Here is a 23,360-nt window from a genome sequence, read left to right as displayed (position 1 = left end):
GCCAATAACTCTAAATTACAATTGTAAAAGGAAACCTAACACATTACTAAATACATAAATTGTGTGTTCTTGTTATATGTACTTGTTCTATTGTCAAGTCTTTCAAATGAGTTGTTGAATGTTTGTTGGACAAGAGAAGGTTTGGGGACTGGGTTAATTGTTATTTTGTTATTGAGGTCTTATCCTAAAAGAATCTAAGATACCTGAATGGAATTTGGTAATTTTGTAATTTAAAAAAAAAAATTTATTTTATTGTTAAATCATAGCTGTGTACATTAATGTGATCATGGGGCACCATACACTGGTTTTATAGACTATTTGACATATTTTCATCACACTGGTTAACATAGCCTTCCTGGCATTTTCTTAGTTATTTTTGTTAAGACATTTATATTCTACATTTATTAAGTTTCACATGAGCATGGTGTGTTCTTCCATTTGTTAATATCCTCTGCTATTTCCTTTCTGAGGATTTCATAATTTTCTTTATAGAGGTCCTTTACCTCCTTCACTAGGTATATTCCTAGGTATTTCATTTTCTTTGAAACTATGTGAAGGGAGTTGTGTCCTTAATTAGCTTCTCATCTTGACTGTTATTGGCGTATACAAAGGCTACTGACTTGTGGACATTGATTTTATATCCTGAAACATTACTGTATTGTTTGATGACTTCTAGGAGTCTTGTGCTTGAGTCTTTGGGATTCTCTAAGTATAAGATCATTTCATCAGCAAAGAGGGAGAGTTTGACCTCCTCTGCTCCCATTTGGATTCCCTTTATTTCCTTGTCTTGCCTAATTGTATTGGCTAGAACTTCCAGCACTACGTTGAATAGTAAAGGTGAGAGAGGACAACCTTGTCTGGTTCCAGCTCTAAGAGGAAAAGCTTTCAGTTTTACTCCATTCAGTAAAATATTAGCTGTGGGTTTGTCATAGATAGCTTCAATCAGTTTTAGAAATGTGCCACCTATGCCTATACTCTTCAGTGTTCTAATTAGAAAAGGATGCTAGATTTTATCAAATGCTTTTTCTGCATCTAATGATCTTTATTTTTGCCTCTGTTAATACGGTGGATAACGTTTATGGACTTGCGTATGTTAAACCAGCCTTGCATCCCTGGGATGAAGCCTACTTGATCATGATGAATGACTTTTTTGATGATAAGCTGTAACCTATTGGCTAGGATTTTGTTGAGAATTTTTGCATCTATATTCATGAGTGAGATTGGTCTGAAATTCTCCTTTTTGTTTGGGTCTTTTCCTGGTTTTGGTATCAGGGTGATGTTTGCTTCACAGAGTGTGTTGGGGAAGATTCCTTCTTCCTTAATTTTTTGAAATAATTTCTGCAGTACAGGAATAAGCTCTACCTTGAAGGTTTGATAGAATTCTGGTGTGAAGCCATGTGGACCAGGGTATTTTTTTGTTGGAAGATTTTTTATTCTTTCTTTAATCTCAGTGCTTGAAATTGGTCTGTTCAGGAGCTCTATTTCTTCCTGGCTAAGTCTAGGGAGAGGGTGTGATTCCAAATATTGATCCATTTCCTTCTCATTGATCCATTTCCTTCCCATTCATCATGCTCATGGATGGGAAGAATCAACATTGTTAAAATGTCTATACTTCCAAAAGCAATCTACTTATTCAATGCCATTCCTATCAAAATACCAACCTCGTACTTTCAAGATTTGGAAAAAATGATTCTGCTTTTTGTATGGAACTGGAAAAAAACCTGTATAGCTAAGGCAGTTCTTAGTAATAAAAATAAAGCTGGGGGCATCAGCATACCAGATTATAGTCTGTACTACAAAGCCATAGTGGTCAAGACAGCATGGTAATGGCACAAAAATAGAGACATAGACACTTGGAATCGAATTGAAAACCAAGAAATGAAACTAACATCTTACAACCACGTAATCTTCGATAAACCAAACAAGAACATACCTTGGGGGAAAGAATCCCTATTCAATAAATGGTGTTGGGAGAACTGGATGTCTACATGTAAAAGACTGAAACTGGACCCACACCTTTCCCCACTCACAAAAATTGATTCAGGATGGATGAAGGACTTAAATTTAAAGCATGAAACAATAAAAATCCTCAAAGAAATCATAGGAAAAACACTGGAAGATATTGGCCTGGGGAAAGACTTCATGAAGAAGACTGCCATGGCAATTGCAACAACAACAAAATGAACAAATGGTACTTCATTAAACTCAAAAGCTTCTGTACAGCTGAGGAGACAACAACCAAAGCAAAGAGACAATCTACACAGTGGGAAAGGATATTTGCATATTTTCAATCAGACAGAAGCTTGGTAACTAGTATCTATAGAGAACTCAAATTAATACACATGAAAAAAGCCAACAATCCCATATATCAATGGGCAAGAGACATGAATAGAACCTTCTCTAAAGATGACAGATGAATGGCTAACAAACACATGAAAAAATGTTCATCATCTCTATATATTAGAGAAATGCAAATCAAAACAACCCTGAGATATCATCTAACCCCAGTGAGAATGGCCCACATCACAAAATCTCAAAACTGCAGATGCTGGCGTGGATGTGGAGAGAAGGGAACACTTTTACACTGCTGGTGGGACTGCAAACTAGTACAACCTCTCTGGAAGGAAGTATGGAGAAACCTCAAAGCACTCAAGCTAGACCTCCCATTTGATCCTGCAATCCCATTACTGGGCATCTACCCAGAAGGAAAAAAATCCTTTTATCATAAGGACACTTGTACTAGACTGTTTATGGCAGCTCAATTTACCATTGCCAAAATGTGGAAACAGCCTAAATGCCCACCAACCCAGGAATGGATTAACAAGCTGTGGTATATGTATACCATGGAATACTATTCAGCTATTTAAAAAAATGGAGACTTTACATCCTTCGTATTAACCTGGCTGGAAGTGGAAGACATTATTCTTAGTAAAGCATCACAAAAATCGAGATGCATGAATCCTATGTACTCAATCTTGATATGAGGACAATTAAGTTTATGGGGGGGGAAGCAGAAAGAGGGATGGAGGGAGGAGGGTGGGGCCTTAGTGTGTGTCACACTTTATGGGGGCAAGACATGATTGCAAGAGGGACTTTACCTAAGAATTGCAATCAGTGTAACTGGCTTATTGTACCCTCAATGAATCCCCAACAATAAAAAAAAAAAAAGAAAGAAAGAAAGAAGGAAAGAAAGAAAGAAAGAAAGAAAGAAAGAAAGAAAGAAAGAAAGAAAGAAAGAAAGAAAGAAAGAAAGAAAGAAAGAAAAAGAAAAAAAAAGTTTCACATGTACCCTCATAAGATGCACTGCAGGTGTAATCCCACCAATAACCCTCCCTCCACCCCCCTCCCCCCTCCCTCCCCTCTCTCTCCCCCTTCCCCATATTCTTAGGTTATAATTGGGTGATAGCTTTCATATGAAAGCCATAAATTGGTTTCATAGTAGGGCTGAGTACATTGGATACTTTTTCTTCCATTCTTGAGATACTTTACCAAGAAGAATAAGTTCCAGCTCCATCCATGTAAACATGAAAGAGGTAAAGTCTCCATCTTTCTTTAAGGCTGCATAATATTCCCTGGTGTACATATACCACAATTTATTAATCCATTCGTGGATTGATGGGCACTTGGGCTTTTTCCATGACTTAGCAATTATGAATTGGGCTGCAATAAACATTCTGGTACAAATATCTTTGTTATAATATGATTTTTGGTCTTCTGAGTATATATCTAGCAGAGGAATTAGAGGATTGAATGGCATATCTATTTTTAGCTCTCTAAGTGTTCTCCAAACATCTTTCCAAAAGGAATGTATTAATTTGCATTCCCACCAGCAGTGTAGAAGTGTTCCCTTTTCTCCGCATGCATGCCAACATCTCTGGTCTTGGGATTTTGTGATATGTGTTAATCTCACTGGACTTAGATGATATGTCAAAGTAGTTTTGATTTGCATTTCTCTGATGATGAACATTTTTTCATATGTCTATAGGCCATGCACCTGTCTTCTTCAGAGAAGTTTCTCTTCAAGTCCCTTGCCCAGCCTGCTATGGGATCACTTGTACTTTTCTTGCTTATACATTTGAGTTCTCTGTGGATTCTGGTTATTAAACCTTTGTCAAAGACATAACCTGCGAATATCTTCTCCCATTTTAAGGGCTGTCTGCTTGCTTTACTTACTATGTTCTTGGCTGTGCAGAAGCTTTTTAGTTTGATCAGGTCCCAGCAGTATATTTTTGAAGCTGCTTCAATTTCCTGGGGGGTCCTCTTCATAAAATAGTAGCCCAGACCGATTTCTTCAAGAGTTTTTCCTGCACTCTCTTCCAGTATTTGTATAGTTTCATGTCTTAAGTTTAAATCTTTAATCCAGTGAGAGTCTTTCTTAGTTAATGGTGAAAGGTGTGGGTCCAGTTTCAGACTTCTACAGGTTCCCAGCCAGTTCACCCAGAACCATTTGTTAAATAGGGAATCTTTTCCCCACTGAATGTTTTTAATTGGGTTGTCAAGGTCAAATAATGGTAAGTAGCTGGATTCATCTCTTGCTTCTCTATTCTGTTCCATACATCTACCTCTCTGTTTTTGTGCCAGTACCATGCTGTTTTGATCACTATCAACTTACAGTATAGTCTGAAGTCTGGTAGCATGATTCCTCCTGCTTTGTTTTTATTTCTGAGTAATGTCTTGGCTATTCATTTTTTTTTCTGATTCCATATAAAATGAAGTATTATTTTTTCAAGATCTTTAAAGTATGATAATGGAACTTTAATAGGGATTGCCTTAAAATTGTATATTACTTTGGGTAATATGGACACTTTAACAATGTTGATTCTTCCCAGCCGTGAGCATGGTATGTTTTTCCATTTGTTATCATTTTCAGCTATTTCTTTTCTTCAGAGTTTCATAGTTCTCTTTATAGAGATCTTTCATGTCCTTTGTTAGATAAACTACCAAATATTTCATCTTTTATGGCACTACTTTGAATGGAATAGAGTCCTTAACTCTATTGACTATTGTTGATATATAAAGGCTACTGATTTATGAATGTTGATTTTGTAACCTGAGAGGCTGCTGTATTCCTTGATCTCTTCTAAGAGTTTTGTAGTAGAGTCCCTGGTGTTTTCCAGATATACAATCATATCATCTGCGAAGAGCAAAAGTTTGATCACCTCTGACCCTATATGGATAACCTTGATCACTTTTTCTTCCCTAATTTTGGTGGCTAAAACATCCACTACAATGTTAAAGAACAGTGGAGACAATGGACAGCCTTGTCTGGTTCCTGATCTGAGTGGAAATGATTTCAATTTAACTCTACTCAATACGATATTGGCTGTGGGTTTGCTGTAGATGGCCTCTATCACTTTAAGAAACGTCCCTTCTATACCAATTTTCTTAAGTGTTCTGATCATGAAGGGATGCTGGATATTATCAAAAGCTTTTTTCTGCATCAATTGAGAGAATCATATGGTCTTTGTTTTTTGTTTATGTGCTGAATTATATTTATAGATTTACAGATATTGAACCAGCCTTGAAACCCTGGGATAAAACCGACTTGGTCATGATGTATAATTTCTTTAATGTGTTGCTGGATTCTGTTTGTTAGGATGGTGTTGAATATTTTTGCATCTATATTCATTAGTGATATTGGTCTATAATTTTCTTTTCTTGTTGGGTCTTTTCCTGGTTTGGGGATCAGGGTGATGTTTGCTTCATAGAACGTGTTGGGTAGTCTTTCTTCTTTTTTTATATTTTGGAACAGGTTGAGTAATGTAGGTACTAGTTCCTGTTTAAAATTTTGGTAGAATTCTGATGTGAAGCCATCTGGTCCCTGGCTTTTCTTTTTAGGGAGATTTTGTATGTTTGATGCTATTTCAGAACTTGATATAGGCCTGTTCAACATTTACACTGGCTAAGTCTTGGAAGGTGATATGCTTCCAAGTATTGGTCATATTTTCATATTTCTGAGAATAAAGTTTCTTGTAATATTCATTAAGGATTTTTTGAATTTCTGAGGATCTGTTGTGATTTTGTCTTTGTCATTTCTGACTGATGAAATTAGAGATTTTACTCTTTTTTCCTGATTAGGTTAGCCAAAGTTTTATCTATTTTATTGACCTTTCAAAAAACCAACTTTTTGATTTATTGATCTGTTGTATAATTCTTTTGTTTTCAATTTCATTTAATTCTGCTCTAATTTTGGTTATTTCTTTTCTTCTACTGAATTTGGGGTTGGAATGTTCTTCCTTTTCCAGTTGCTTGAGATGTCCCATTAAGTTGTTAACTTCGTCTCTTTCCGTTCCCTTGAGGAAGGCTTGCGGTGGTATAAATTTCCCTCTTAGGACTGCCTTTGCGGTATTGCAGAGGTTCTGATAATTTGTGTCTTCATCGTCATTTTTTTCAAAAAATTTGGCAATTTTCTTCTTAATCTCATCTCTGACCCACCTATCATTCAGCATAAGGTTATTTAACTTCCATGTTTTTGTATGAGTATGCGGATTCCTGTTGTTTCTGAGTTCAACTTTTATTCCATGGTGGTCTGAGAAGATGCAAGGAATAATTTCTGTTCCTTTAAATTTACTGAGGTTAGACTTGTGACCCCAAGATGTGATCTATTTAGGAGTATGTTCCATGGGCTGAGGAGAACTATGTGTATTAAGTTTTTTTGGATGTCTGTCAATGTCTGCTAAATCCAAATGTTGGATGGTTAGGTTTAAATCTAAAATGTCTTTGCTCAGCTTCTTATTGGAGAATCTATCCAACACTGCCAAAGGAGTGTTAAAATCTCCGACTATTATGGAGCTGGAGGAAACCAAGTTGCTCATGTCTGTTAGAGTTTCTCTTCTAAATTGAGATGCATACTGGTTGGGTCATTCTGGTTGGGTGGATAAATACTAATAATTGAAATCTCATCATATTGAGTATTACCCTTAACAAATATGAAGTGACCATTCTTATCCTTCCTAACTTTTGTTGGTTTAAATTCTATTGTATCTGCAAATAGAATTGCAACACCTCCTTTTTTCTGATTACCATTGCCTGAAATATGGATGACCATCCTTTCACCCTGAATCTACATTTATCTTTTAAGGTAAGATGTGATTCTTGTATGCAGCAAATATCTGGCCTGAGTTTTTATATCCAGTCAGCCAACCTGTGCATCTTTAGAGGACAATTTAAACCGTTCACATTAATAGAGAATATAGATAAGTCTGGTAAAATTTTGAGTAACTAGTTTTTCGAAAGTCCAGTGGACATTTTTAATTTTTTTGCCACTGTGAAAGTTAAGAGTTTGATTAAAAGTTTCTGAGTGAGTTGACTTTTATGGTAGAGGATTGGGCTGGTCATTATGGAGGATAGGTCTGAGAATATCCTAAAGAGCTCGTTTGGTTATGGCAAATTTCTTCAACTCGTGAATGTCATGAAAGTATTTAATTTCTCCATAAATTAAGTTCAGTTTAGCTGGATACAGGATCAATGTTTGAAAGTTATTTTGTTTTAGGAGATTAAAAGTCAATGCCATTTTCTTCTGGCTTGAAAAGTTTCAGCAGAAAGATCTGCAGTCATTGTAATATTCTTCACTTTGTAAGTAATGGTTTTCTTATGTCTGGCTACTTTCAGAATTTTCTCCTTCATATTAACTTTAGTGAAATTAATTATGATGTGCCTAGGGGATGTCTTATTTGGGTTTAGTTGTACTGTTGTTCTGAAACTGTCTGCTATCTGAATTTCAGAATCTCTTGGAATATCTGGAAAATTCTCTTTCATAATTTCATGGAGAAGGGCTTCTGTGCCTTGTGAAGCCACTTCATCACTTTCAGGGATTCCAATGAGGCGGATATTACCCTTCTTCGAATCATCCCAGAGCTCTCTGAGAGAATGATAACTTTTTCCTCTCTATTTCTCTTCCTCTTTGAGAGTTTGGGAGTGTTCAAAAGCTTTGTCTTCAATGTGAGAAATCCTTTCTTCTGCTTGCTCCACTCTGTTACTGAGGGATTCTACTGTATTTTTCAGATCTTTGAGGACTGCAAATTCCTGCTTCAAAGTGTCAAAATCTTTGGTGGTTTTGTCTTTAAATTCATTAAATTCTTGAGACAACTTTTGAATTTCTCCTCGAATTTCTAATTCCAACTTTTGAATTGCTCCTCAAATTTTTAATTCCAAATTTTCCTCCATTCTATTAATCTTGTTTGCAATCCATGTTCTGAATTCGATTTCTGACATCTTGGCTATCTCTTTATAAATGGGATCTTCAATTATCTCTGCACTATCTTTCCTTGGGGGAGGTTGATCTACTCTGGTTATTCATGTTACCAAAGTTTTTCTGCTGATTCTGCTCCATGATTATTTTACACCATTTAACTTTTCCCCTGGAGCTTTCCTGAGGACCTATACAGTGCAACAGCCAGAGAAACTGGGGACCTGTTTGGTGTGTTGGGGCTAAGTGTTTCTGTCTTGTTTACAGCTGGTCTCTGTTTGACCCTAGTGAAACAGTTACCCTGGGTTGAAGTCTCAGCTGTAGAGAAATACCAGCAGTTAAGTCACCCCACCCTCACAGGCAACAATTGGAAAAGGAAAATCAAACCTTCCTACAACCATGCACCCAGGGCACCACTTGGATAGCCCTCGTGTGATTGGCTCAGTTCAAAAAGTCCAAATCAATTGTTTCCATCAGCATCTGTCTCAGTTGGAAGAGTTTAAAAAAGGTCTCTGGCAACTAGATCGCAGGGTTCTGCTGAAAACTCAACTATGACTTGCTCCAGTGCTCTGTGAGTCAGGAGGACCCACTCAGCAAACAGATTAGTCTGGGAAGGTTGATGTACCTCTGTCACACCCCATCTTGCACCTCTGTCACACCCAGTCACCGATAACCCTGCATGGCTGTGACCCAGTTGCCTCCAGTGAGCAGATACTCCAGGGGTTTGCACCTGCCTGAATCACAAGGAAATCTATGTCTCCTCAGCCAGGCTGCTGCTCTCTGCCTCTATCTGGCAGGGGGAGGTGACACCTGACAACCTCAAGGGCTTGATGGAGGCTGGGGGTGGAGGGTGTTCACTCAGTTCCAGCTTCGCCCCTGATTGATGTTACTGACCGAACAGAACAAGTTTGTGGAATTTGTTTCTGTCCCAGCTAAATTCCTCTGCAGAAGAGAAGCTGTTTCGAGTTCACAGAACCTGCACCTCAGGCCCTGTCTTTGTGGCTGCAGGTTTGTATTCACAGCACAGTTAGCTGTCAGTTCTAGCCTCCTGCCCTCCTTTGTCTAGGCTGATGATCCCCTGGGGTCCAGGTGCATCTTAGGCTCAGTAAAGTGGTCCTCTGCATCAGCCCCACTCTGGGAGTCGACCGGCACTGTGCATGCGTTTTCTAGTCCCTGTGCTCCACCCAGACCGGTACTGCCTCAGGCAAACCCTTTACTCACCGGGCCTGCATTTCCCTCAGTGGTTGCCACCTGAGAAGATGCCTGGCCTCCTCTGGTTTCCCAGAGAGATAGGGGGTGTGACTCCAGAATATCCAAGGGTGAGCCCTATTGTTGCCAAAAATGGCTGCTGCTCTGCGCCTTGGGGCACCGCCATTCTGGCATGGTTCCCTCTCAGTCAGTCATCCTCTCCTCACTCCCGTGCAGCAGAATCAGCACTGACCAGCTGCAGTCCAGACCCTGTCCACACCCCTTGAGAAATTACCCAAGAATCTGGACTCCTGGGAGACAGGCCTCCAGACTTCAGAGTGGATAGTGGAAGGGAGTTCTGGGAGCTCAGAATTACAGGTAGAGAATATATACAGTTTTACACAGTTTTATGCCTGGCAGGAGAGTGCCATGGCACCCTAGTAGGGGAAGTAGGTCCAGTTTTTAGAGTGTCTCTCCCGAGGAGTATAATAGGAGGACTTTTAAACTCTACTCGTTTGTTTATGGGGTACTCCGAGCCATTCTCATGGGGGAGGGGAATCCCGTCTGCTTGTTGATGGATTTTGTACCTTTTGTTTGTATCCTTGGGGTCGCAGCTTGCCTCAGCAGGATTGAGGTGCAGGTTCTGTGAACTCGAAACAGCTTCTCTTCTGCAGAGGAATTTAGCTGGGACAGAAACAAATTCCACAAACTTGTTCTGTTCGGTCAGTAACATCAATCAGGGGCGAAGCTGGAACTGAGTGAACACCCTCCACCCCCAGCCTCCATCAAGCCCTTGAGGTTGTCAGGTGTCACCTCCCCCTGCCAGATAGAGGCAGAGAGCAGCAGCCTGGCTGAGGAGACATAGATTTCCTTGTGATTCAGGCAGGTGCATTCTTCAACCTTCTCTCTTGGTGCAGCTCCAGTCTGCCAGGTTACTTGGTAAATTTCTGTCCTTTAAGTCTCCTTCTGGACGGGAGCCTCTGGCTCCCAGGAGCTGGCAGGGTGCACATCCTGGTCCGGCTGATGGTCAGTGCACTGCAGAGAGGCAGACGCCATTGGGCACAGGGCAGGGTTCACTCAGAGACACGGCAGACAGGCAGCCTTGAGAGCTCAGGGAACCCCTGGCCATGCAGTACTCGGTTTGGAACCCGTTGAAGATGGCAGCCCCACTCCCACCTGCGCCCACTGCCAGGAGACCCGCCTGGGCGAAGGGCTCTTTGTATCAAAGCTGCAGTGACATCACGAGGCACCAGGGCTCGGGGACTCCAATTTTGTAATTTTTAAAGTATCAGAATGGAAATAGAACTGTTTAAAAGTTTGATATTTTTCTTTCTTTCCTTTTTTTTTTTTGAGATAGTCTCACTTGGTCACCCTTGGTAGAATGCCATGGCATCTTAGCTCACAGCAACCTTAAATTTTTGGGTTCAAGTGATCCTCTTGCCTCAGCCTCCCAAGTAGCAGGGACTACAGGCGCCTGCCACAACACCTGCTATTATTTTGCTGCTATTGTTTAGCTGGCCTAGGCCGGGTTTGAACCTGCCACCCTTGGTGTTTGTGGCTGGCACTGTAACCCACCAAGCCAACCTACATACTTTAAAGAGGAATATATTGAATATAAATGTCTTAACACAATAACTAAAAAAATGCCAGGAAGGCTGTGTTAATCAGTTTGATGAAAATATTTCAAATTGTATAGAAAACCAGTGCATGGTGCCCCATGATTGCATTAATGTACACAGCTATTATTTAATTAAAAAAGGGGGAGATATATTTATATGTTTTGATTGACTTAGAACCAATTGCAATAAACTAATATAGCTAAAAAAATACTGGCAATAGTATTTAATATTCATTGAAATTTCGATAAATGTTTACTATATATCAAGGTCTATTCTAAACAGTGAGGGTGTGTTAACTTATTCGATCCTCAGAACTCTGTGAAAGAGGTGTCATTATTATTCTCATTTCACTGATAAGGAATTGAGGCACACAGGGATTAGTAACTGGCTCAAGGCCACATGGGGCTGGAAGGTGGCAGAAGGCAGAAGTGCCACCCTATGCAGACTTTCTGCATTTCTACTTTCTGGGAGCTCCTTTCCTCAGTCAAATTTCCACATATACAAATGCAATCTTACCTTTTGTGGCATAGTTTGAATATTTCTTCCCCAAGAGACTTAAGTGGAAGATATTGTTTTGGGGTTTGAACCCACCACCTCCAGGATATGGGGCGGGTGCCCTACTCCTTTGAGCCACAGGTGCTACCTGGAAGTAAGATATTCTTTCTCTGCATTTTCTTAACAGCTTAGTTGTAGGTAACTTTCTTTTTTCATGTATTAATTCACTATACATCTATAAGTGCCTGACATAGTCCAGACATGGAAGCTGGTAGTTCTTGCCCTCAATCAGCCCACAGTCTGGAGAGATGGACAAGTCATCCAACAGGCCATTCTCACCAGGATGGGTGGGTTGCTAGAACTCTGCACAAGAGCTCAATTCTTATCCAGTGGGTGTTCAGAAGGGCCTAGGCTTAGAGGTTAAAAGAGTCCCAAGCTCAGCCAAGCCAACCTTCTTGGCAGAGTGTTTGCAACCCCCAAACAGAAAGGTTTGGAGAATTACAATGTGTTCACCATGTTGAGAGTTCAGGATGAGACCCTAGGCTGTGTATTCACCCCAAATTCTGATGTGTGGCAGGTACCAGGATGGGCCACCTGGGGGGTTATCTATACAGTGAGACTTTACTGACCTCTTGGTGCCTGTAGGGATCAGGGTGAAATATGCCCTTTTCCCTTGATCTGGTTCACCAAAAGATCAACTTATAATTATGGTAGATTAATAAGAGAAAGGTTTATTTCTAAATACCATGCGAATGGGGGGGAACCACAAGAATGATTACCCAAAGTCTCAGTGATGGTCACTGACTTTTATAGTTGTGTTTTGGAAGGGAGTGGGGAAGAATGTAGAAAGTGTATATGCAGCAAGTGGTTGCTAGGGGGATATGTGTAGATGGGTGGAAACAGATTGATTTGTAGATTAACCTGAGATACAGGTCTCCTGCTTCAAATGACCTTGGGACCAGGTCTACTAGCATGTAATAAGGAAGTCAGCAGCTCCTTCTAAATCAGGTTACTCAAGTTTTATGTAGATAGAGGAAAGGCCTCTTCCAATGCTTTCTGATCATGAATGACCTTTAATTCAAAATATTCTTTATACCAAGGAATCATATTTTGGGGTAAAATTTCCTTAGCTCCTTTGAGGCCTACTCAGAATGAAGATCTCTAAGGAGGAGGAAGCCAAGGCCACCTGGTAGTGTTCTTGGCTGAGAACTAGACATGGAGGGGGTGAGGGTGGGGGGAGTTTAGGGGTACAAGGCTGACTCGGTGATTCTGCATTGGGTTGGTGAAGAAGGCAGGACTGAGTGTGCATTGTCCCTGGATTCCCACTGGAGTCCATCAGCTAGACTGAGTTCTTCTTATTTCACTCAATTTCCCCTACCCCCTGAGATCCAGTGTGGCTGAGGCTGTCCACATCAAGGTTTGCAAAAAGTAGGGCACTTGCTGGTGTCCAGCTTCAGGGGGTTCCTCTCCCCGGACCCAGCCCCTTGATCCCCTCCCAGGGAGTAGCTCCTCTCATCTTGATTGGGGTAGAGGCAGTAACTCCTCCCATCTTGACTAGGATAGTTGGGGGGCTGGTGCAGTAGCCCCTGGGCTGTACCTCCACAGCTCCAGACACTCAGGAAAGTTTAGAACTGCAGGTCTAAGCAAGGATAGGCCAGAGATGGTGGAGATGGTGGCTGCAGGGCTGCAGCAATTTTCATGTTCATTTCGGAACTAGATCAAATCTGAGGGAATTTGACTGAGGAACCCAAATCACAGCATTGAAAGGTGTTGAAAATTCTTCCATCTGGCCAGGCTCCATGGCTCACTGCCTATAATCCTAGCACTCTGGGAAGCTGAGGCAGGTGGATCACTTGAGCTTTGAGACCAGCCTGAGCAAGACTGAGACCCTTGCCTCTAATAAAAATAGAAAAACTAGATGTGTAGTGGCACATGCCTATAGTCCCAGCTTCTTGAGAGGCTGAGGCAGGAAAATTGCTTGAGCCCAAGAGTTTGAGGTTGCTGTGAGTTATGACACCACTACACTCTAGCCAGGGCCACAGAGTGAGACTCTGTCAAAAAGAAAGAAAGAAAAAAAAGGAAAGATAGGAAAGAAAGGAAGAACTTTTTCATCTAACATCATTCTCCCCATTGCCTCTGACCATAAGCTCACACAGGCATTTTGTTAAAGCATCCTGAACAAACTAAGATAGTATTTAATATTATATCTTCATGTTTTGTCACTCTTCAGGCCATAAACACCTTTTCACTAAATGTATATCCTTCTGTGCTGTGAACTCTGGAAAGAGTTATCTGTGAAGATGTGAGAGCATATTTCTAAGGTGTGATGTATCAGTTTCCAGAAAGCACCACAGGAAAAGCTCTTTGGTTTTCACACCTTCACCAGAGGGTCTCAAGTAACCACAAAAACACTCAAGAGAAAGCTTGGGAGCTTCCCCCTGGCAGTGCAGCCAAGGAACATTCAGCACGCATGAAGTGAGACTGCAAACTTTGGAGTGGGTATTTGTTTTTCAGCAAATGAAGTCAACCAGGCACTGACACTAGATGGCCAGGCTATAGGTAAACCTGAAAAGTTTCCCACTGGTGCTGCCACTGGCATTCTTTATTTTCACTCAAATCACTTACATGAAAACACTTGTATACTTTCAGGAACCAAAAGCTGTCATGGACTACTTACCTTGTGTATGTTTCAGGCAGGAGGTTTAGTATTTATGGAAGAACTTCAGCAACTTCAGCATCAGCAAATGAAGAAAATAGACAAACACCCTTCCTTCCCCCACATACTCATATACATAATCAGTTGATGAGAAGAATAGGTTTCTTCTAGGGTGGGAGGTTTTCAACATTCACAATTAAAGTGGGTTTCAAAAAAAAGGATCAGTTCTAGAGTGCATTTTGCTAAATCATTTGTTCCATTGTATCTTAGATTGACATCAAACAACCAAATAGCCTAAGGTCATAATAAGTTGTTATGATGTAATGTCCACAAGTGAGAGACTCTTCAAGTTCATGTCAAGCTCTAAGAAAGATACGAAAATCTTAAAGAGTCTAAGGAGGCTTCCATGGAGGACTAGATAAACAGGATTGTTTAACTTTCAAAAGTGAGGCTAAAAAAAAGGACTCTCAAGTTCTACACAGTTCATAAGATTCTATAAAATAGAAGTAACAAGCAAATTCCTGAAGCATTCTATGTTCATTTGTCAGTTTTTCTCTCCTTGCTTAGTTTTTTCCCTGCTTTCCAGCTATTGGATCATTTTTCTTAGTCTGTCTCCACCATTAAACTGAATTCCTTAACGGAAGACAATGTTTCATCCTATGCCCTGTGCCTGAAATAGAGTCTAGCACATTGTGCTGAATCAATGCTTATCGAGCTAATGAATTAATGAAGCATGATGAGAAAAGAGTACTGAATAAGGGTCCACCCGATGACCTTAATATCCCAGCTGGGCAAGCCAAAAAAAAAAAGAAAAAAAGAGCTGTTTAGACAATGATTGTAAAAAAGACACTACACATTGTTCCTAAGAATAGGCATCAGCTAATTTGACAAGATTGAAACAAGCAGGTGTACCATGTATATCCAGAGTGCTAAACAAAAGTGATCGTGCCAGGTATACAGATGGTGCTCAATAAAAGCCTTTCCTTCTTCCTTCATGGTTCAAGGGCAAATAAACAGAGACACTTCTCTGGAAAGTCTGCTATTTTACATGAGAGAAGGCCCTGTTGTCTCAGGGGCTGCCTTTTCTGGCCTGTTGGCCTTGGTGATACTTGAAGAACTAATTCAGTTGGACTAGATACAATGTTGCAGATGTGCTCAGACTCTGCTCCATCTTCTCTCCCACCCATCTCCTCCAAAGCTCCTGATTTCTCCTCTCCAAGCTTCCCAGGACCTTCCCCACACATTTCCTCTGCAGGCCCCCACTCCAGCCCTGGGGTCTCCAGGCCTGCACAACTCTGCTTGTTTTGCTTTTTCAGCCCCTCCCCTCAACCTCCCATACTACCTCCCCCATCCCCCCGGCTGCCAGGAAGATTGTCCTTACTTAAAGGCAATGTCAATCATATCATCAGCTCCTCCAGGATAACAGCAGGCATTAAACTGTATCTAGTCCTCTAATGCCTCACATTAGAGATACTTCCTAAACCAGTATGTCACCTGTCCCCCTCTTCATTCTCCCCTCTGTGGCCTCTTCCCCTTCCTCACTCCCTGGTGTTCTTGTCCAATATTGGTCATTTTCAATGCTCTCTCAACACCTACACCATCCAGGGAATCTCCTGAAGAAACCTACCATTCCTCAGTGACCTCTCAACCTTAGGAGAGCTTCCTTACACCCAAATTCCAATTTGCAAAGTAAAGTCTGCTATTTATATTTTATATTACAGTGAGATTCTTAGCTCTTTTTTTTTTTTGAGAGAAAGTCTCACTTTGTCACATGCTTGTTGAGTCTGTGGCCTCACAGTTCACAGCAACCTCAAACTCTTGGGTACAAGTGATTCTCTTGTCTCAGCCTCTCTTGTGGTAGGATTACAGGTTCCCACCACAATGCCCAGCTATTTTTAGAGATGGGATCTCACTCTCGCTTGAACTTGTGAGCTCAAGCAATCCACCTGCCTCAGCCTCCCAGGGTGCTGAATTCTTAACTTTATAAAATAATTTGCCATAGTATTCTTCAAAATATCTTTTTTTTCCTATTCAAATAGATTCTGACAGATTTCAAATTGTCTTTTGAAGCCACATTTAAACAACAATTTAATTTCCAGGAAATTAGATTTACACATGTTATTTTCTCACTATATTTTAATGTCCTTGTGGACAATTTCTCTCTTTTTTAAAATTCCCCAAGTACATAAAATATTGTATCACATCTAGTTACTCAATAAATACTTGCTGAGTGAATGCATGTACAAGTGCTAAAATGAGGAATCACACTTTGTTACCATTTTTTCAATAGCAACAGAATGATTTGCCCTGTTGGTCACAATTAATGCTTTTCAGAAAAATCTGCCTAATGTCTCTTAAGGGCATACAAAGGAGTGAATTTACTAAGGTCAATGGAAGAAGCCATACTCAGTAAAATAATTTAAGGAGTCTTATTCTGAGCCAAATTTGAGGACCATGACCTGGAGCCACACCCAAGAAGCCTTGAGCACGTGGACTCCCAGTGGTGGGGTTACAGTTTGGTTTTATAGTTTTAAGAGTGATAGGAATTACAGGTAATATCATAAATCAATACATGAAAAACATCCATTGGTTTGGACCAAAAAGGTGGGACATGTTGGGGGGTGCTTACAGGTTATAGGTGGGTTTAAAGATTCTATAGCTGACGATTGGCTGAAAGAATTAGGCTTTGTGTAAAAGACCAGGAGTCAGTGAAAAGAAATGCTTAAGATAAAGGATCTGTTAATCTGGGACAAAGTACTGGACAAACTCAAGTTATGTATGTGTGTGTATATATATATATTTGTTGTTGTCGTTGAGTCTCAGTCACCCTAGGTAGAGTGCTGTAGTGTCATGGCTCACAGCAACCTCAAACTCCTGGTCTCAGGGCATCCTCTTGCCTCAGCCTCCAGGTGCCCACCACTATGCCTGGCTAGTTTTTCTATTTGGGGGATTGCTCAGGCTGGTCTGGAACTCTGGAACTCAAACAATCCACTCACTGGCCTGGGCCTCCTAGAGTGCTAGGATTACAGGCAGGAGCCACCTGGCCCAGCTGGTTTCTTATGTATATTGGAACCTGCAGGTTTGTCTTGCATAGCTTTTGGCCTGTTAATGAGTCACAGAGAACATCTCTAAGGAGAGGGGGTATGTCTGATCTCCTATCTCGGGCAAGTAGGGGCCAGTTAGCCACTTAGGGGGAGCCTTAAGATTTTATTTTAGTTCACCCTAACAAACTTCAATTTCGATTTCATTTCTCCACACTTTTTATCTACCTGGTAGATTAAGGGCAGGGGTTTCTACATAGCTACATATCCAGAGGGGATTCTGTGTTGAGGATGATCAAGTTTGACACTGATAGTTAATAACAGTCAGATCTTGTCAGTTTTGTTCACATGCCTATTTCCCTGGGGTGCACAATGAATAGAATAAAAAGTAACTTTAATTAGGGTCCCAAGGTGAAATGCCTGTTTGATGCTTAGAAGGATTTAGTGTAATGACATGAGTGATTCTTTATTACCTACCCCCAATTTCCTTTTATTTAATTCAAGCTCCAATTCACTAGAGCAATTTACGGGCAAAATATTGCATTTGGAAATTTGGAGAGATTTTGAAGCATGCATTTTTACTTGTACAGCACAGAATAAAGAACTGCCCACATAAATGGTGTAACATTTTTTTGGGTATTAACTTGGGATTCAGGAAGAGATCATGATGCATTTCTGTGTATTTCAAAGGCAGAAGAAATTTTTACCCAAATTAGTTAACCACAGGTGAACACAGAGGCTGAGAAAAAGAGATGACTTGTGGACATCAATCCCTGGTAAAGTAGTACATCTACCACAAGATTCTTGAATTTCCAGACCAGTGAACACGTATTTTGCTATATTTACTGCATTTTGTAAGAAGCATCGTCAGTGTTTGGCCAGCCTTTGTGAGCTACCATTTGAGCACCAGTGGATGTGAATAATGCTCACTCACCCTGCCTGGAAGCCCAGGCATTTCTGATTAATGGAGCTGAGCCTGAGTTTGCCAGGCCTCCCTCCCTACTTGCTTCTTCTTCCATGTCACTCTTTCCCTAACTGATAGTGTGAAGATTGATGTTAAATCCAGAAGCACTGTCTAAATGTATCCACAGACAAATTTACAGTCAATGTTAGAAACATTTCTCAGTGCACTCCCAAAGTTGGTCTTGAATGGAGATGGGGAAAATAGGGACCCCGAGGGCGGCACCTGTAGCTCAGTGGGTAGGGCGCCAGTCACATACACTGAGGCGCAGGGTTCGAACCTGGCCCCGGGCCCAACTAAAACAACAATGACAACTACAACAACAACAACAAATAGCCGGGCGTTGTGGTGGGTGCCCGTAGTCCCAGCTACTCAGGAGGCTGAGGCAAGAGGATCGCTTGAGCCCAAGAGTTTGAGGTTGCTGTGAGCTGCAGTGCCAGGGCACTCTACCCAGGGTGACAGCTCTGGGTAGAGCTGTCTCACAAAAAAAAAAAAAAAAAAAAAATAGGGACCCAGAAAACACATTTGAAAGTCATGTGCAGGAAGGCACAGAGGAAGACTAAAGGCTGGCCAAGATATCAGTTGATAAGCACCTAGTGCACTCACAGAAGGCAGAGTACTATATTACACTAAGACTAGAGGGGGCTTCTGATACATGTGAATCAGAATCACTCTTTGTAAGTGACTAAATCACTAAGGGATAACATATATGTGTATATAAATAATATGTAATAAAATACATTTTACTAAAATATATATGTAATAAAATTACATATTACGTATGTAAAAATTGCTCAAGTAATTTTATTAACTTTTTCTAAGTTACTAAATCACTAACAGATAACATATATAATATGTGTATATATAATTGTGTATATATATGTTATAGTCACTTCTAACACTATACGTAGTGTTAAATATTAATCTTTTAATAATAATTAAATTAGCTCACGCCTGTAATCCTAGCACTCTGGGAGGCCAAGATGGGTGGATTGCCTGAGCTCACAGGTTCGAGACCAGCTTGAGTCAGAGCAAGACCTTGTCTCTAAAAGAATAGCTGGGCCTTGTGGTGGGCACCTGTAGTCCCAGCTACTCTGGAGGCTGAGGCAAGAGAATTGCTTAAGCCCAAGAGTTTGAGGTTGCTGTGAGCTATGATGCCACAGTACTCTAGTACTCTACCGGGGTGACAAAGTAAGACTCTATCTCAAAAAAAAAAAATTATATATATTTATATATATAAATTATAAAAAATGTATATATATAAATGTGTATATATATTATATATATAATTTTTTTTTAAATTGGGAGGTCATCAGGCTAGGCCAACTGTAGTTCTCTAAGTTCTTATGTAAGCAAACCCAAGCCCAACATAAACAGTAAAACAAAATTGGAGATATTACCAACCAGAAACAACCAACTAACCTCTAACTAGGGCCTTTGCAGTCTAACAAAGCTTTGTCTTCCTTCTGCATCAGCCTGCAAAGCTCACGGCCTGTGCTGCTCCAGGTCTGGAGTACTCCCTGATTCATGTATCATCCTTTACTCAAATGAACTCTGCTATGTGTCTTTTGTCTGAAGTTTTTCTTTTAACAACAGATTATTTTTTCTTCTATCATAGTGAAACAAAACATGGTCAATGTCTAAAAAGTACACAAAATAAATGTGTACACCATAAAAAATAATTACGATGGTTCACACCCCAAAATTCCATCTCCCTCTTCACAACCTTATTCTTCTCCCCTAAACACAATATTTTTTTATGAAATATACCATGTCTTTTTATTTCAAATGTGCTACAGATAAATTTTTGCATGATTTGCCTTGAGCACTTTCAGAGTTAGTTCTAAAAGGGTCCTGACATAAGTTGATATAAATATATGGAATTTACATAAATGTAAATACAGGAGCACCTGTCCATCTTTTCTATTCCCATTTCCCCTCTGTCTTATTTTGTCTGCCTACTTTCAATTCTTTTTTGTCTTTGCTATTAGATTGCATGTATTCATATGTGCCATCCAAAATTATTTCTGGAACAAAGTATGATTTAAATAAAACAATAAGCATATTTATAAGAATAAGCTGACAACTAGCATTAGCATTTCCAAACATTTGAAGTAAAAGTGGATTCCAATATGTGTGGCAAAAAATAATATACTTTAAACACTAACACCACCCCCAAAAAGAATTTGGTATGGACCCTTAGAAAAATGAACCACAGATATAGCCTCCAACCTCAAAAAGAAGGCAGCAAATTAAATTCTCCTCAATCTAAGGGAAATCTTTAAAAGGTTTGTTCTTATGTCTGTACAAACATATTCAAACACAATCCTTACTGTGGACAATTTCATCCTCTAAACTGTTCTTTTCCTTTCTTTTCATTGCTCTACATTTCATTTTTCTTATTTCCCCCATGCATCTGATGCCCAGCTATTGTTATGCATTTTAAAGAGTTATTTAGTTAAAGAGATTGGTCTAAAAATGTCCTTTGGAACCTTGGAATATTTTGATGATTGCTCCTTCTGGGTTCTTATTCAGAAAGACCTGTTTCTAGGAATTGGAAGTTGACAATGTCTGGTATAAAGACATCTGAGTGTCTTTCATGTTCTTGCATTTGAGAAGATGGTGAGGGGGAGAGTTCCCACATGGGATGCAGCCTCGGAGGGACACCCTGCTGAAGAACTGGCCAGCACCCTCTGAGAGGCAGTTTGCCAGGGAGGACCCAGGGCAGCATCTCCTCAGGTCTCACTCCTGCTGCCCAGAGAGCAGCCCTAGCTCAGCTCCCCAGCTGGGACAGTCAGGAGGCTGTGGGCCAGTAGGTGGGCAGCTCTTTGCAGCTCTTCTTTTCTCTGTCATATCACAGGTGTCACATTCAGCTGCTTTGAAGACAGACCTCCCTCTTATTTTTGTGTAAGAGAATAATTTATTATTGTTGTCTTTAAACACTAACATACTAACAGTTAACAAACAGTGGGGACTTTTCCCATTTGCTTCAAAGTGCTTTGTGGCTGCCCAAAATAGCATATACCCTGAAAGAAAAATAGTGGAGTGTAGGAAAAGAGGCATTTAAATCCTAAGTCTCAGCCCAAGAGTGAGGTTGCTGTGAGCTATGTCATCGCACTCTACCCAGGGCAACAAAATGAGACTCTATCTCAAAAAGGGAAACAAATAAATAAATTCTAAGTCTCATCTTGCAATGTGTGCTACACTGCTGGCAAGGAAATTGACCTCCCAGATCCTCTTGTGGATCTGTATGATGGCTCTAATGGTAGCTGTGACAATGAGATGATGTGTGCACAGGGCCAGCCCAATGCCTCAGTAGACCTTAGCCTTCCCTTGCACACTGCTTACCTTAACAGGGAAAGAATTATGAGTGAGTAGTAAGAATTAGAAAGCAAAGTGAGTATTCATAATCCAGCAATCAACACTTTCAAAGAATACTGCCATAAGGCTGCTTTCCATTCCTTACGACTTTGGTGAGAAATGATTGTAATGCCCTGTGATATTTGCACATCTTATTTAGCATTCCCAGTACCTCTGAGGTGAGTATAATTACCCATGTTTATAATGGGGGAGACAAGACTCAAGAGTTGAAGGGACTTACCCAGCCAATGCATTTGGAGTCCACGCTGACATCAGCACCTGCACACTGACCATTTGGCAACACTGTGGAAGCCTCTGAGCCTTGGTGTGCACAAAATCAGTGCTACAACTTTCCCTGCCTGCTCTAAAAACTACTAAAAACATAGCCCAGTTTCTTTGTTTCATGAAGAAACAAACCCAGAAAGGGTTTCATATACCTAAGGTCACACAGCTGGTGACCATAAAATTAAGACTCAAATCTAGTTAGATAACATGGACTCAGTTGGTTTATCAGAAAGGTCACAATACTTATCCCCCATCTGGGCTTCCGGTGCCTGACTTTCTAAATGGCTTTATTTTTCTCTATAACAATGGCTCCTTCATTTTTCATTTGTTTGTACTCTGTCCCACACTGGAAGGCAGATGTAGGCTATTTGGTTGTCGGCTGTCTTCTATCACTTATAGTTTCTGGCACCTGTGAAATAGACACCAGCAAGGAGTCATAGAATAAAAAGGTTTCTTAAGTAGTGAGGGGTAATAAGTATGGATCCCTTTTTTTAAGTAAGGAATTTATATCTTGACAGGAACTTTTCTATAGTGAAAGAACCAGACCAGCGCCATCTTAGGAATTAAGTTTCGCCCCCCAACCCCCGCCATTTCACTAAGTTTCACCTTCCAGGCAAGCCCAAGCAATTCCCCGGAATCATGAGACAACTGCCCACCAATCAGGGACCCTCCCCCCGCTTAACCAATCCAGAAGCGCCCCCTTTGTTTCAAGCTGTGCACACCCACCCTCTTCCAGGGACCATAAAAACCCCTTGCTCCAGAGCTCGGGGCTCCTGGCTTGGATCCGTTGTAACGGAGACCTCGGAGTCCAAGTTGGAACTTGCAATAAAACGGCTCTTTTGTTTTTGCATCGGATTCGGCTCCTCGGTGGTCTTTGTGGGGATTTCGACTGGGCACAAAAATAGTACTAATTCAGAGGACTAAATCTGATGAGGAAAGCCCCATGACGAGATTATTTGCAGAGTGCTAGTAGGAGAATTTTTGCATCCCTTCAAATTAACGTTCTCAGCATCACCTATGAATCATAAGTGGTAGACTCAGTATGAATTCATGATACCATGCTGATGGTGGAAATTTCAGGAAGGAGAGAAACCATTCTGAAGGCCACTTGCTACGACTCTGGAAAATATCTTGGCACCAGTGGTTTTTAGTACTTCTCCATCAAGCTGAATTTGTCCCTGTGCAAGCTTCCTTAGGCCTATCGTTTTCCTACACTGTTTTATTTTCGGAAAATAGGTTTCCAGTTGCAACTTGACTATTTATACATCAGGAAGTCTGGGTGGTGTGGAAATGGTGGAGAGCCTCACCACATTAAAAAGCATAATTTCAATTATGGTGAAATTCTATAGAATCAATGCAAATAATGGTCTGCATATATACATCTAACTGCTTTCTTTATGTATGAGAGCGCGTAGTTCAAATCATAGTTTAAAATCCTGGGCAAAAGATAAGTTCCCCAATTTTAGTCTAATATTATAGTTAGGACCAAGAAGTTCAGTCAGGACTTCCTTGAAATTTCCTTTGCTCAGTGCAGGCATTAAAAACGGGGTGTGGGTGTCTGTGCGCG

At 40.5% G+C, this 23,360-nt stretch overlaps 1 pseudogene; it reads left to right on the top strand.

The window, feature by feature from the left end:
* LOC128566478 (cyclic AMP-dependent transcription factor ATF-1-like) overlaps positions 1-22,698 on the top strand; it is a 32,309-nt pseudogene extending 9,611 nt beyond the window's left edge.
* Positions 22,699-23,360: the final 662 nt, after the last annotated feature.

Source organism: Nycticebus coucang, chromosome 15 (genome assembly GCF_027406575.1).
Source record: "Nycticebus coucang isolate mNycCou1 chromosome 15, mNycCou1.pri, whole genome shotgun sequence".
In the NCBI taxonomy this organism is placed as follows: domain Eukaryota; kingdom Metazoa; phylum Chordata; class Mammalia; order Primates; family Lorisidae; genus Nycticebus; species Nycticebus coucang.
This window is presented reverse-complemented; position numbering and strand designations above follow the sequence as displayed.